We start from the raw sequence: 13,809 nt of genomic DNA on the forward strand, positions 1-13,809 counted from the left end.
TATGCATCAAGTTTTTACAAGGTGGCTGTCGATTAATCTTGAATTCTGAGTTGCCCAGTCAGTTTGAAGTAAATTGCAGTCATTTCAAAGAAAAAAAAAAATGTCAGTGGCAAATTCATGCCTAAAAAGAACATATGTTTAACACAGATGGTATGTATTCAAACACTTGTACAGTTGAATCCACTTTTAGAGTCTACAAATATAACCACCTTTTACATATAATGTAAGAAAGGCAGATCCCCAGATTTCCATTTGTACATCAAAACACTTATATTACAGCCAGGCATCATGCACACGATGAAATTGCTCTGTTAAAAACAAAACCAGATTGCTATAATAGGATCCCATTGTATCTGTGAAATTAATCTGTCTTAATACTAAGGAATAGCATCTGGTTTTAATGGAACAAAAATACCTCAGCCAGTATAGCAAATAAAACCCTAGAGTTTCCAGACTTTCCACGGAAGGAATTCCTTGGTAAAGGTGACTTAGGCTTACCGTGTTTCCACATTGAAGACTGTGATTCAGACATTTCTAAGGAGGGAATAATTGGATTGGCTTTGCATTGACAAAAGGAAATGTTAAAAAACTCACATCAGAAACAACTATACAAAGGAAACAAATTTAAAGTTGCAAAGTGGAAGTGCTCATGAAACAAGGTGCAAAAATTAAATGCTGAAAGAATGCTCTATCTGCCTCCAGTATAATATCTTTTATCAAAGCCTTTTATAAAACTGTGCCTCGATAACATAAAATGCTGCTTATTTTGAGCCTCATTACATATAAATGTCTTAAAGCATGTTTTTAACCCTAGGTTGCTATCACTTCTCACCTGACCACAATCCATGCCATCTTCAGAAGGAAGGTTGCATCACTTGTGAGCAGTGACTGGCTGCTAAGTTTGACACTCATGGTTCCTGCACACACCATGCAGGCAACAGAAGTCAGGAACCCCAGCTGGGAAGCAGGAAAACTTTACAGTGACCCCAGTTCTGCAGAAACTGTCAGAAAGAACATTATTCTTAGATATTGTCCCACTGAAGGCAATTAGATTGTCATACACAAGTGTCTGTAGGATTGGAGACTGCTGATAATAGCAGAGGGGGAAAAAAATAAAATAAAGAAATTTTGTGGATGGAAGTAATTTTAAGAGACAGCTTACACTCGAGTTGCTTTAAACCAACAAACTATTTCTACATACTTTCATTTGAATGAAATACACAATTGGTTCTTAAATAAACTGCACATTTTACAAACCAAGCAGCATTTCCTGCTCCAGGCACTCGCAAAGATTTTAATGTTTTATGGGTGTGGAGTTATTGCTAAACATTTTTGAGTGCTTGAGATATTTTGTTTTTGAAAATGGAAGCGAATTAAGCCATGTGTTCAAACAGGCAGTTCAAAGACATACTGAAACAATTTGTATCAAACAAAAAGCTCACAATGAAAGGAACAGCAAGTAAGTATAAGAACACAAACCATTTAAAAACAAAGCTAATGGAGCCAATGCTTTATCGTCACTATTAGAAAATCAGAGGAACTTCAATGAGTGTTTCCTTTTACCAGCATTGTCCATGGTTTGACTAACCTCCTCTGTGACACTGGTTTTACCAGTCTTTCTCTCCTTTCCTTTCTTCTATCCCCAAGCCTTTGTCTCTGGAGTGAAATGTTATGAGTTACACCACACAGGCACACTTATGCTGGAACTGGTTTATCCCAGCTTCCTCACAAGCAATACAAGAGAAACTGGATAATGGTCTCAGAATAAAAGTATTCATGCCAGTATGAAATAATTCAGATAAACTTGCACTACTAATTACCTGGGAGTTCTTTTTTTCTTGTGGAGGCCAGACTTCAACTCTTGTCAGTTCTTCTTCTGGAACTATTTCCCTAGGCTGGGTTTTACTTCACTTGGTTTTACATGTTTAGAAGGCAGATATCAAAGTGCAAGTTATTCTGTATTACAATAAGAAATAAATGTACAGCAAAGAGCCCTAGAAGGTAACCCCTAGACTCATCTTGAGTACCATTCTCAGAGCACATGGCTTACCTTTGGTAGGAACCTGTATTTATGTAGACCTGTGAGGGTGATGGCTAATTCAGAATAAGTGCCTGCATGGGACTATATCAGATTTAAAACATCTAAATTTAGGAGAGCCAGGAGAGCTTCCTAGGGTCTTTCTTAACTGGGCATCTAAGACTCAATTCATCTGGTTCAAATGCACCCATAGACATACATGCCCAGCATCCATTTCAATTGCATAAAGATACTTGAGACATCTGGGTGGGCTGGCAGATATACAAGAGACCTATTTGTCCTGCTTCTTTCAGGAGAGGCAGCTGTAGGCCAGATGGCACAGCACTGAGCATCTTAACTGGCATTAGATGTCTATGTTTAGACAGATGAATCATGCCCCAAGCAACTTCCCTGCTGTATTTTCCTCTGGATCCCTTTGAGTAAACCTCTGTTGACAGTAGTAGGAGCTTAGACAAGCAGCCCATGTGCTATACCTGCATACTGTAACCACAATTTAGGCATCTTAGTCTCACACTGAATCCCACTTGCCACTTTCTAAACATGGTTTAGGGTGAGATTCATTCCATCCTTCAATTTGATCTTGAGTGCTAAGCTCATATTGGCCATCTGCTTGTAGATCTGTTTTCCCTGTTGTCTCCGCATTTTTCTTACCGTGACCAGAACATGCTGCTGCTAAAATAAGTTTACCTTATCCTTCCCTGTAGTCATATCCCAGAAAAGCCTTGTCTTCCCACTTCCTCTCCTGTGTTCTGTTCAAATCCCAGCTCCAAATAAGTCTTTCAAGAATAAAATGGCACCTGCCTAGGTGGGAAATGGCACCAGGGCATGATCTCAGGCTCATTAGCTAGGTTGGAATCAGTGCCTAGAGATGCAGAAAATGTGGTGAAGTCTGGCCTCTGGACAGACATTCTGCTGTTGATACAAATGTGTGGCTCTCACAACAAACCCATGACTTCAGCAAACTTCATCTCACTCACAGCTCAGTTGGAAGAGATCCCATGGGAAGCTTCCATGGAGGGTAAAGGAAATAGTGAGTGCTGGGAGTTTTTCAAGAACAGTCTCCTAGTTAATCAAAACCAATTCATCCCCTCTAAAGGTAAGCGAAGTAGGTGGAGCAAGCAACCCCCAAGGCTTGACTATGAGCTTCTAGGTCTGCTCAGAATCAAAAGGGAGATGTACCAGAGGCTGAAAAATGGAACACTACTGGATTAAAATTACAAGGCCATTACCAGGGTATGCAGAGAAGCAGTTAGGAAAGCAAAAGCTCAGCTTGAGCTAAATTTGGCGATAGATGTCAAAAACTTCAAGAAAGGATTATTCAGATATATTAACAGCAAGCAGAAACAGAGGAATAATATTGGGCCACTAATAAATAAGAGAGGTGAACTCATCACCAGCAATGCTAAAAAGGCAAAGGTTCTCAACACCTTCTTCACCTCTGTCTTTACTACTGTTTTTAGGTCCCAGAACATAGGAACGAAAGTTCAAGTTGAAGCAGACACTGACTCACTGCCAGTGAAGGAAGAGATGGTGTATCAACTATTACAGGAGCCTGACCCATACAAATCAACGGGTCCAGATGCCATCCACCCCAGGACGCTGGGAGAGCTGGCTGCTGTCATTACAAAGCTACTCTCCATAATCTTTGAGAAGTCATGGAGATCAGGAGACATCCCTGAAGAGTGGAGGAAGGCTAATATCACCCCCATCTTTAAGAAGGGTTCCAAGGATGACCCAGGCAATTATAGACCCATTAATTTCACTTCGGTCAATACTCCTGGAGATTATCAAGGGTCAATAAAAATGTGATCAGGAAATGTCAACATGGATTTATCAGGGGCAAATTGTGCCTAACAAACCTGATTGCCTTCTATGTCAAAGTATCCTGCTTGGCTGACATGCTAGCCATCATCAACCTGGACTTTTCCAACGCCTTTGATACAGTCTCCCACAACCTCCTCCTCAAGAAGCTGACTCAGCATGGTCTGGACAAGTGGCATCTGCAGTGGGTGGGGAAGTGGCTGACAGAGTGTACCCAGAGGGTGACAGTAAATTGTTTATCCTCCAACTGGCAGTGGGTCACAAGTGGAGTCCCCCAGGGATCAATATTGGGCCCAATGCTGTTTAACATCTTCACATATGACCAGGATGTTGGAATCAAAGGTACTCTGATGAAGTTTGCTGATGACACCAAGATGAGTGGAGAACTTTATGAAGTTCTGTGTAGAGAAGTGCAAGGTCTTGCATCTGGGAACATATAACCCAGGACTGCAGTTCAGACTGGGTTTCAGTTGGCTAGAGAGCAGCTTTGTGGAAAGGGACCTGGGGGTCTCAGTGGACAGCAGGTTCAACATGAGTGAACAGTGTGCTGCAGCAGCAAAGAAAGCCAACAGGAGGCTGGGCTGCATCAACGAGGGCATCACCATCAGAGGCAAGGGAGTCATCATCCTGCTCTACTCTGCTCTTACCAGACACACCTGGAGTATTGCATCCAGTTTTGGTCCCCACTGGACAGGGTCCAGAGAAGAGCCACAAGGATGATCAGAGGACTGGAGCACCTGCCATATGAGGAGTGGCTGAGAAAGCTGGGTCCGTTCAGTCTTGAAAAGAGAAAGCTTAGGGGAGACTTTATTACAACATTCCAGTACTTCAAGGGCAGCTACAAAGAAGATGGAGCCTCCCTGTTTACAAGGAGTCACATAGACAAGCCAAGGGGCAAGGGGCACAAGTTGTTCCTGGGGAGATTCCATCTGAATACAAGAGAAAAATTTTTCACTATGAGGACAGTCAGATATTGGAATGATCTTCCAGGGGAAGTGGTGGATTTCCCCACTTTGGAAAGTTTCAAGTCTCAGCTTGATGAAGTGATGGGACATATCATATAAAAAATAATATTAGAAAAGCTGGACCAGAAGACCCTTGAGGTCCCTTCAAACCTGACATTCTATGATTCTATGCCATTCAAAAGCATAGTAAAGAGAAACATTGCATTTTTCTGAGCTAAGCTGTCTGAAGTAAATCACAGTGTGGGGAATGGGCAGATGAATGTGTTGCTGACTATTGCCTTGCATGTGTCTTAGCTTAGGATTTGTCATGTAACAGCTATTACTCTTCTTGCTTTCAAAATCTGTCCCTTCACCTTCCAACCATCAGATCAGACAGATCTGGTGTTGCCTTGCCTTCTGGCTGCTTCTCAGCTCCAGGCTCTACATTTTATCATGATGCTCTCTCACCTGATGCTTTCTTATTTTTATTCATTACTTGCAAATCTGACCTTCACCCCAACATACACATAAATTAAATACCACTAACCCATACACATAGTATAGGTTGAAAGGTAAGTAAAGTCAATAAAGCTGAAAAGGGCTTTATTACCTCTGTTCTTTCACCAAAAAACATTTCTTTCCTTCTTCTCTTAAAAGTCATGCATTAAGTTTCATGCTTCAGGTCTAATCTTGCAAATGCACATGCACATGAGAAAATTTAATCACATCACAGCTTTCATTTGAAATCAAAGAGATCATTCACATGTGTTTGCAAGATTACATTCTTCAACTCCTTGAAAAGCTTCACCTTCCTATTAGTCTGTAGAGTCCATTTTGAATGCAGTTCAGAGTCTGCAAGATTTCTTTTACAAAACTGACTTCAGTGGAAAGGACCTTTAGCTGAGCAAGAGTAGATTAAAAAGAACACAAATTGAGATTCAATAGCTGTTATTTCGACTCAGCCCTGATGTGAAGGAGTGAATTTTATTCTCTTTCCAAGCAGTTGGCAGTTTCACCTTGTGACTTTGTGTACTAGACAGTTAGCAGAACAGAATGGCAGCTTCAGTTGTGAAGTTATTGTAAATGTTATTCATAACAAGCTAATTTGTTGTTGTTCTGCTAAACTGGAACTCTTGTTTCTCAAGGGCATTTACTCATTGTGATTGTGAACTGTTGCATTCACGTTTTATGTTTGGTTAATCTAGTGATCACTGTAACCTGACTAGTCCTCTTTGAGAGAGTGGTGTGATCATAACTCAGCCCTGAAGGGTGGGGCTATAGTCTAAAGTCTCTCAGAAAAGAAAAAAAAGGTGATATTTATCTTGGGTAAAATCACCGATTTTGTACCGCCAAAGTTTGGCTCAGTACCAGATAAATCATGAAGAAAAAACTCATGCTGTAAAGAAAAGGGGGGGAAAAAAAGAGAAAGCAACCAAATGATCTCCCAGTGAAAATTTTACATGCATTAACATACCAATGCAAACACAAAGGCAAAGAGGGCTTATGAGGGCATTACAAATATATTCAGAGTTTTTCTGTGATTGGAAATTTTTTGCTAAAATTTTTCTGCTAAGGAAAGCTATTTCCTTTGCAAGGTCTGAAGCCCTTTTAGAGGAAAATCTATAATCTTTAGTCAAAAAGGAGGATGCTGCTTAGCAGTTTCATCAGTCATATAGGTACATAAAACTAACATTCGTGGCATTAGTTCTGGGTTCAATACGACTGTATGTTTTAGAAGCAAGAAGTGAAACACAGGTGTGAAGCCAGAAAAAATGGGCAAGCAAGAAATAAGTGGTTGTGGAGCTACACCCAAAACTTGAGAATCAGATGCTGACACCAGAGAATGTGCTGGATGAGAGCCTCCTCTAGTCCTGCCCTATTTCAACAGGGTTTTTGCTTTCTGAAGGGGCTTTTGGGTCTACTTCAGCAGAAGTCATGCAGCAGAGGCACAGCTGTGGCTCTGTGCTCTCTCACACTGAGACTATCTGCAGGGTGCTGGAGACCTGCAAGACAGGCATGATTGTCCTCACACTCACTAAAAACATGAAATAACTGATTGCTAAATAAGTAAGCATGCCGAGTTTACTTTAAACTGAAATAGCTGAAAATAAGAACAGGTATTCATTTAACCTTAACTGGTCCTGAGCCCAAGGTTTTGACATTAAAGAAATAATAAATGTTTGTGTCCCATGACAGACATTTCAGGAGTGTCCAGGCTGCCTGTAAAAGTGAGCTAACCAAAACAGGCTTGCTGCTACAGTGAGAAACAACCTGCTTGCTTCTTACTTCCCCTGCCAGAGCCAAGTGTTTGAAAAGCCTTTTTGACTATATGGCTGGGCACCAGCCGACAGCCCCATATTACACAAGCCTGTGTGTAATGTAACTGTTTTCAGCTGGCTTGCAGAAAAATCCAGTGAAAATATGATTCCTGGTTCTTTCTTTTGCCAGCGGAGGAGAACAGAAGAGACAATTCTTACATGATGTTAATGTGGTATTTGTAACCAGACTATTAGCTAATCTAAATAGAAGACTAATGCATGTGAGTCTGGCACAATCCCATGTTTCCCAGGCTGGGGATGAAGGGCTCAGTTCAGGTAGGATGTATCTGGTGTAAACAGTAAATTCATGCCTAAACTCAAAGGTCCAAGAACCTCCCTACCCTAGCTTGTCTTCATCCCTAAATATATATCTGAGGAAAGTTTGGGCTCACTGCATGGCTAGAGCCATGCTTGAGTACCAGTGAGATAGTATCTACTAAGCTTTGGTCTCAAATCAACTCTTTTTACACTTAGCTCCAGGCTGACTGTGACTTGAATATCTGCTTTTCATGTTGCAACCATCCCCGTGTCTGTTTAAGTAGCAAGAGAGAACAGTCCCATTTTCAACTATATCATTTTAGACTGATTTTGTATAGGGCCTGACCATCGTGTCTTTTTTAATCAGTATTTTTTTCACTGGGTTAATTTTCTACCAAGCTGGATTTATTTGGTTAAATTCATGATCTTTTCCTGCTGCATGAGTTCACAGACACTCAACTGTGCCCCACTGCCCAGCTTCATAGACCCCTTAGCTCTTCAGAACTAGAAAAAGGATTCAAAGTCCAGGACAAAATGACATAAAATGTCAAGCAAAAGCAGATTTCATGTGTACAATCACCTGTTTTAACCATAACATCTCTTAATAAAGTGAAATCCTTGCAGTGGGAATAAAATTTTATAGCAAGGACGCAGGGTTTTTTCCATCCAGCATAATGAAGATCCAGAGATCTTTTCCAGCCCTGTACTCCTTAACAAACAAATGTGTCTCCTTTGGTCCAAGATGTGGGCTTTTTCTGTGACATCAGCATGGGCTACTTAATTTCTTTGGCTTTTATTTTTGGCATTTGTGACAAAACTTAGCAGATTCATCAGCACAAAACATGGATACAGAATGAAGCACTGTTCAAGTTATTTGCCTTCCAAATTTCCAGGAAATTTCAGCTCTCATTGGTTTAAAGCTACTTCATTCTGCCATTCAGAATTTTTCATTCCAGTAATATTTGTTCCAAGAAAATGTCTGTCTTTTTTTCAGAAGCCACTGCAAGCCAAGGGCTTTGACAGAGACCTGCTGTATCTAACTAATGATCCACATTGTTAGCTTCTGGATAAAGCAGGACAACTAGTTCCAGTGGTTTGTGCTATGGATTCTTAAAGATAAAGCTAAATTTACTTCATAAGACCTCTGATTCAATAGCCCTCACCCAAACCATGCAGACCTTCCAATTTTAGAAGATAAGACACCATATTTCTGCATTTGCATATAGATGTGGTGCTTAGGGGCATGGTTTAGTACTGGACTCTGTAAAGTTAAGTTAATTGGTGGACTTGATGATCTTAAAGATCTTTTCCAACCAGAACAATCCTGTGATTCTTTGATTATTGCCATTGGGTTTCCACAGCTAACAAAAAAAGTAACTTGATGTAGTAGCTTTTGAGTTAGCAAGCAATTCTAGGGTTAACTTCATATTTTACATATTGGTGTAAACGTGTCTCTTGAAGGAAAACCTTTCTTTAGTACATTCCTGGACAGCCCCAGGTATCCAAAATAATTCAAGTCAGGTAGCTCAGCTTTATAGGTTAGCTCTTTGTGAGGGTGAAGATGCCAGCAGAGGCTTAATGGGCATATTTCAGTTCATTTATTACCTGTCTCTTTTTTAATTAGCTGCTGTAAGTAATTTTAAACCTTGTTAATCTTTCTTTTCCTAAGAAACTAAAACATTCAGGATATGAAAGCAAATAGACTCGAAGTGGCAGTAGGAGCTTCCCTTCAGATCATGTCAATACTAGGAAAGTGTTTCGGGAAAGCTTGTAAATGTAGGGGTGCTACATTTAAATGTCAGCAAAGTTCTTTGTTTTATAGTAGCTAGTGGGATTCAGGGGTTAGAGCCACTCCTTAGCTCTGCTTTAATTTACACCACTGGCACACAGTAACATGCCAGGCATCTGGGCTGCTGTGCTACTGTTTTGTCTCTTTTTAATATTTAAACATTTAACATTGTTTTTAACAACAATGATGAGGTGCATGCTGTACAGGTGTACAAAAATGCACCACAGCGTTGGTACAGGGCTCAGCTGGGAATGAGAGCCTAGATGGGCAACTACCTCCTCTCATAGACTGTAGAGGGAAAGGAGAACATTTTCTAAATGAGACAAGGTACAAGATCATTAAAAATGCATCCACGCATTGCAAATGCATCCTTCAGGTAAGACTCAGCTTATGTTACTTAGTGAAATGGAGCAGGCAGTATGTGTGGTTTTGTCTTATGCATTATCCTTGGTGCTTTGTTTGCTTGCACTTTAGTGTGTGTTTCCTTGCACTGAGTATCACATCCATGCACAAAAATTTCTCTAATTTCTCTATGCGTCTTTGCATTACAAGGATAACTTTTACTGCAAGATTTCACTTCAAAATCTGATTCAAAACATGACTCCTCATGGTTTTATGCTAACAGCTTCCCAGTGATTCTCTCAAAGTGGTGAAAAGAGTGATTCTCTCTATGGGCTTACCCCATATCCTTTGCCACAAATTAACTAACTACCCTAATAAACATTCCTGAGACCAGAAATTTTTTACATATTCATGTTTTTCTCACCTGCCATATCCTTGGTCTCCGCACTTCATCTAGATTCTCAAAATTGCCAGCATCTGCACAATCATGATTGCAAGTTCAGCAAAAGTTGAAGTCTCTGATTCACACATTTGAATGATTCACAGGTGGGCAGCTCATTGTCTTTTAAACTCAATCTATATTTTTCTTCTTCTTCTTCTTTTTTTTTTTTTTTTTTTTTTTTTTTTTGTTTTGTTTTGTTTTGTTTTGTTTTGTTTTGTTTTTCTTTTTCTCTTTTTTTCTCTCAGCAGAGTATGGCTCAGCTTCATAAAGGGGAGCTCTCAGCTCCAGACACATACTGCACCCGACAGAAGCTGAAGCTGTATCCACACACATCTACACAGGCCATACATGTATACACGTAAGAAATTAGAAGAGAGTAGTTCTGCATCCATCCCACACATCCCCAAATAATCAGGCAGCATTTAGGGAATCTGCACAAGCCACAGAGGTCTAATTCCACCCAAGAAAGGTAGGTCAAGGCCAAAATAGGTGGCTGCTTGCACAAGCCTGGTACAGAAGTTTCCAAGGTAAAATAGGGAACAACTGTAGAGCTCTTAAGTCTGGGAGATCTGAAGCCAGTGGAAAATCCCAGAGAAGAGGTCTTAAATTACAACAGCTCCCATAGCTGCTATGGGTTACGCCTAGCAATGTGTCAGTCACTGGAACATGGTCAGAAATGGAATGAGTACATGTTCTTTCCCTCCTCCTTGCTCTTCTACTTCCCAGAAGACTCAGAAGTCTCTTATTCTGAACTTGTAGTGCTAAGTTAATTAGAATAAAGGTCAATGATTAACTACACACGTTAGGCTTTACTTACTGGAGCATTTAAAAATGTTGAGAATGCAACTTCTCAACCTATGGGTGGAAGCAGAGGACAGGGAGGGAGTTCAGAAGCAGCAGAGCAAGCACGGAGCAGTGCAGGAGGAATAAGAGTAGGAGTTGTAGCCTCCTTGGTGAGCTGCAGCTGCCACTCTGTACAGAAGGCATCGTGCCCTGGTGGGAAAGCTATGGTCCAGGTGCGTGGCAGGGACATCATGATGGTTACCATCTTACAATATTTTTTCCTTGAAGGCTGGCAAAGAAAAGAACCTGGACCCCAATGCTGTAAGAAAAAGCAAACTGGGCTGTGAAATCAATGTGCAATATCACTGATCAAACCAAGGAGTTTGAAAAGGGAGATCAAAGTTGGAGGGTCTCCACAGCATAGGTTATTTTCTCAGAGTGCTATATTCTCTGTTCCTCTATCTGCCCGATTTACTGTCTTGCCATGGTTCATGCTCTACATTCAACTAGAAATCAGAGCTTCCCCAGCTAACAAGGAAAAGTATCTTGTTAATTAGGGGCTCAGGAAGGCTCTGGCACAAGCACTGTGGTCTAAAGAAGTGAGTCTATGGGATTCTACTGACTGAAGCATCCACTGTTGCTTTTGAGCTTGAAACCCATTTCTATGAACCCCAGCTCAGAGCTGCCCAGGTTCAAGGGTCTTTGAAGTACACAGGCTTTTATATTCCATTCATAATGTACTCAGTGAAAAGCAAGTAAAAATTATAGGATAGATGTTGCACAAAATTGGAAGCAGTGAGCTCAGATAATTCTGAAGTAGCTATTCAAAGTACTCCAGAAGAAATCATGGGTACAATTAGTAGACTGAGGTTAGAAGGGACCTCTGGAGGTCACCTTGTCCATGGGTTAGTTGTATTGTAAGAACTAATTTAGGAACACTTAGAAAAAGTGCTTCACTTTTTTAGGTGGTGGCAAAAAATGAACTACATTAGATATCTTTCATGAGAGTTTGAAAGTGTGAGTGATTACATCTGTATGAAAAGTTAGGTAAGGTAACTGCCAAGATCTTAAAATATTCGTAGAAGGTAATGATAAAAGAGTTGCCACATCAGGCTCATTTTGGTGGGCAAGCAAATATTCACTGCTGACTTAGAATAGTCTATGCTTAACTGTGTATTAAAGATCTTGATTGGTTTAAATTTATTTGACCACAGTATTACTAGTAACCAGCATTCCATTTTATCAAGCTTTAAATGGTAATTTTTTATTATTTAAACTAACTGAATGTATATAGAGAGCATTAAATGCTTTAAAATAAAATGCTTTAAAAAACCACACAAGGAATTGTTTAAGAATTCATTCTTGGATGCTAAATAAAAACCGTGATTGTGCAACCATGAAAAATGAAACAGATTAGAAAGAAAAAGATGAAGAGAGATAAAGAAATCCTCAAAATAAATATCTGAAATATGTGAAGGAAATAAAAATGTCAGTGATTATAAGTTTTAAAGAGGAAGGAGAGAGTGGAAGCTAAAGGAGTCAGAAATATCACCAGTCAGAGTGAACGATCAATAAAATTTAAATTTATAGCAGATCCTTTTTTCCTTTTTAAAGGAAACAAAATAGAAATAAAATGTACTCTCAAGTCATACTCAGGTCCATTACAGGATACTGGTGGTGAACTACAAATAGTGATGAAAAAAAAGCAAACACTTTATTTGGTTCTTTGTTCCATATTTGAGAAGAAACAGTGAAATATTCTGTTGACAAACATGCCATTCACCCTAAAAAATTAACAACAGCATCTGCTATGCTTAAACACTTCTGGGTTGATCAAGTGTATGCTAATATATACCACTGGTCAAGTTGCACAAGTCTAGGTTAATTTCCCCAGCCAGGATTTGTCATCAGTGAGTAATTGGGTGGGAACAGCATCACAATGGGATAAATATTCTTCATGTTCCTATGTCTAATGTTGCTGTTTAGAACCATGGACTCATAAAATAGCTTGCGCTGGACGTGAGTTCAGGAGGTCCCTCATGCACCCCCTGCTCCAAACAGTTCCAGCTGTGAGATCAGACCAGGTTGCTCAGGGTTTTGCCCAGCTGGGTCCTGAAAGTCACCAAGGATGGAACCTGCCCCACCTCCCTGAGCATCCCATCCCTCTGCCCACCCCCTGGCCTGCCTGTCCTTTCAGGGAGGGTTTCAGTACCAGCCTGACCCCCTCCCATGTCAGTTCCTGCCTGCCCAGCCTTGTTGTCCCACCACACGTGGCTGTGATGGGCCTGGTGTCCCCTCTCCATCTTCTCCCCACAGGCACCAGGGAGGGGGTGGAATCTGTGAGGTGCCCCTGAAGGTGCCTCTGCCGAGGCTGGACAAGCCCTGATGCCACAGCCTCTGCTCACAGGGACAAGCTCCAGCCCTGAGCATCATGGGGGTGATCTCAATGCAGGCTGTTGGGGAACATGTCTCTCATCACACACCTGTTTCTCTACAGTATCACAGAGGTGGAACTATTTTGTCCAAAATTCAGCTGCTTGACCAGAAGTCCAGGTCTTTTCACCTGTCTAACTGTCATTTAACATGACATTTAGGATCAAAGACAAGGACTTTAGTAGCCATGTCACACTAAGACTTTGTAAGATGGAATGGAACAGAAAGTGATGTAAATGGAAAAGTTGTTGGATCTTTATCTCCTCTGAAGTTATTTTCCTTGCAAGCATGTGAGTAAAAGTTGAGTGCACTGCCATCTACAGGTTGCAAATACAGGGCATTTTCTTCTTTTTTGTTTTTTTTTATTCCATCACTGACCCTGGCTCCTGTTCTAGTTTTCTGCAGCCCATGAGCATTCCTTTGGGTAATGGACTTCATTGGACTAGATTTATGGTGACAGTGACCTACAAGCTATGCTGATGGAAAATTCATTATGGTTTGGGATTAGCTGCTAATCTTTGGGATTATTAAAACTATACTGCTTAGACATTCTTCTTTTTGTTTTAATTGCCTGTGTTAAGAACAAAGGGCCCAGCCAGCCTAGCATCTGCTGTATGCATATAATTTCTTATGAGCACTGA

Source organism: Heliangelus exortis, chromosome 1 (assembly GCF_036169615.1).
Source record: "Heliangelus exortis chromosome 1, bHelExo1.hap1, whole genome shotgun sequence".
NCBI lineage: Eukaryota > Metazoa > Chordata > Aves > Apodiformes > Trochilidae > Heliangelus > Heliangelus exortis.